The 3,013-nt window shown below is 39.3% G+C and overlaps 1 long non-coding RNA gene across 2 annotated transcripts; it reads left to right on the forward strand.

Annotated features, from left to right (window-relative positions):
* Positions 1-908: 908 nt before the first annotated feature.
* On the forward strand, positions 909-2,557 carry LOC149989110 (uncharacterized). 2 transcript variants are annotated; one of them, XR_016503218.1, is made up of 3 exons: positions 909-1,402; positions 1,816-1,914; positions 2,183-2,557. It is a non-coding gene; the product is annotated as an uncharacterized LOC149989110 (long non-coding RNA). The 2 variants fall into 2 exon arrangements; XR_016503219.1 differs by lacking the exon at positions 1,816-1,914 and having other exon boundaries at positions 909-1,791.
* The last annotated feature ends 456 nt before the right edge of the window (positions 2,558-3,013 follow it).

The following is a 3,013-nucleotide window of genomic DNA, read 5'->3' on the forward strand; positions in this document are numbered from 1 at the left end:
CTACTAAAACACTAAGAAATACTACAATGCTTCGTCCTAGTAACAATAATCCTTCATCAACTGATAACTACAATGTGCAACCTTGCACTCTCAAAAGACCGCTCAAAATTCAATAAATTCCATCCAACACCAAGAATAACAGACTTCACTCCAACCAATCGAAATTCACAGAATTCCCGTAATCATAGACTTCCTCTGTCGAAACACACACACACATAACTCTCAATAAACAACAATCGTAATCTTCCATCTATAATCAATCTTCCAATAACTTCTCATATAATTCAATCACTTAGTACTCCAATTACATAACCAATAACTAATAAATTAATCGCTGATTTATTCCACAGACTCACTTCTCAGTATTCAAAAACTATCTATTACTCTTCAACAACAAAGAAAATAAAATAAAATAAAAAAACAAAGAGAAAGCACCAAGCTTAACCTCGGCTCATGATTATCACAGTCTTGCACCTTGACAAACTTCTACAACTCCTATATAATTGCTACTGATTTTTAGATTCTAATCATAATCCTATAATAACTACTTTTAATAACTGAATCAATCATCCATCCTCCTAAACTAACTATTCTATGGACTATTAATCTATTTTACAAATATCTTACAAAAACGAACTAATATCTATTCTACATAGGCTCAAGGCCGTAGCACCGAGCCCTAAATTCTAAACATCAGGCCTGATTCCCGCCCATCTAGGAAATTAAAAGATTTCCCGAAGATCCAGCCCCGAAGTCTCTTATCGCCGGAACTCAGAACGATGAAGTTTCACGACGACAGTTGAGAAGTCGACGCTCGTTCGTCGGTCGGTCGGTCGGTCATTTTCAGTGACGTCCGGGAATCCGACGAAAGAACGTCGTCACCTTCGCTGAATTGTTATTCATATGTATATTTCGCAACGCCGATCTGTTCATGGTCGAAGGTGATTGTGTTTGTGTTTGTGTTTAGTTCACTCGAATTTCGGTTTGTACTGCAATTGTGCTCTAGAAAGTTTTGGTTGTACATTGTTTCGTATTTTATTTTACTTTTACTTTTAATTCGGACTGTGCTTGCATCGTGGAATTCATATGCTCATCGTGCATCGTGGAATGGCCGATGTGTGCGGCGCTTTGTGACCTCTAAATTGCCTATCCTGGAGTTGTAGAGGCATTCAGACTCGACTAGGAGACAGTTTGATGCATCGTGGTCAAGTGTTGGCGTCAACGAGCTTTATGTTGCAGAAGCGTAGGAGACGGACGGAGTTGTGATTCATGGACTGCAATTCTGATTAGGAGGAAGGCCCTGATCGTGTGTTACGAATATGCTGAATCTGTTGAAGCGTGCGGAGAGGGGAAGTAAGCTTGCAGGGAGAAGAGCGCCACATTGGAACCGAAGAATGGAAAGGTAGAGGAAGGGCCTAGGAGTCCTACTCCAGCAAAGCTGTTTCTCAAATTGCTAAGCTCTGGGAATCCAAAGAGAAGGAGACGTAAGAATGCAACCTAAAAGTGGTCGAATATGAAGAATTACTCCGGCGTATTGTGTCATATTGAATTATCATAACAATTTTTCAACTACCATATAGCGCGGTGGAATTAAAGACCTTCACAATCCAGATGAAAATCTTAACCTATCTCCTGGATGTACTGAATGTGTTCACTATTCCTGGTCAGATTTTGTTGACTCACGAAATGCTCTTCTTGATAGATACCGCAGACCCGAACAGTGGCATGTATGCAGAGTAAGCATGTCCGCTTGCAGCGAGTCTCTTCATGATTGCTGAGGAACTGAGTCGGGTATGTTTCCCTCGTGAATTTCAGTAAGTTAGTGACGAGGAAGTGGGATAGAAAGGAGCAGCGGAGATGTTACGATTGTAACCGAGACTATCTTTGTGCATCCATGTTTGATGCTGTGCAAAAGTAGGAACTCCTCAACTTTTAAGCCCCTTAGTCCTTAGACAACTAGTGCTTTCTGATAATCCCGCCAATTTCAATGCACAAACAATATGCTTTGCTCATATATATATATATATATATATATATTCTATCTGCTTGAGTGTCGTGAAATGTGACTTGGAGTTGACGCAGTGAGGGGTCTATTTCAAATGAGCTGCATTGTTTTGATGACCAGGTTTATTTGGATCATTGTTTGAAACAGAATCCTGACTATTTGGGAAGTTTCGTGCAGAATTCCGCAACAATGTTCAAACTAGAGAAGAGCTCGAGGAAGAACCCAAGCTCGAACTCAAGGCTACTATATGGTTCATCGGTAAATAAGACTAGAAGGAGAATCCTGGTAGAAGCTTCGACAGTTGATACTCTGCGGTAAGCATTTTCTTAGTCCAGACACCACTTATCCAAAAAAGTAGGGACATGTTTCGTATCGTTGCACACTTGAGAAGAAGAGCTGGAAAATGACCATTGTTATCAATCGTGTTGGTGAAATTTATTCATTTCATGGTGAAACTTATTCACGGCTGTGCACCCAAAGAAAGGAAACATTTGCACGAAGAGCACATAATTATGTTAGCCGCTTCAAAGGTTAACAATCAGCGTGCCTACTGATACTGGCAGAAATTAATTTGCGAATGCTAAGAAGTGCTTGGGCTCCAGAAGTCTCCACTCCATAAAATATGCTTCTCATTTTCTCTCAACAATGTCATGATGTCTTAGGTGATTCTCATGTTTCATCAAAGTAAATCAGTTTCTTAGGTGATTGTTATCCTGAGTTGGTGAAGCTGTATGAACTCATCATTCTTAGTTGCTAGGCAATACATCATTTCAATGTCTAATACTCTCTAAAATGTAGTAGGCATAACCTTGATGAAGTAGAGACCAGAGTCCAAAAGAACATTGTGGATTTGATCTCGTTGTTTTGATGCAATTAAGTTCTAAACATAAATTACAGATTTGATGATTGTGTCCCAAAGATTTGAGTGAAAGAAACTGAATTGTTTTGCTCAAATAATATTTGCATTATAAGGATATGAATGTTTGTTACACTATCTACCTGTTTTTG

The sequence above is a fragment of the Physcomitrium patens genome, chromosome 6 (assembly GCF_059467195.1).
Source record: "Physcomitrium patens ecotype Gransden chromosome 6, ASM5946719v1, whole genome shotgun sequence".
NCBI lineage: Eukaryota > Viridiplantae > Streptophyta > Bryopsida > Funariales > Funariaceae > Physcomitrium > Physcomitrium patens.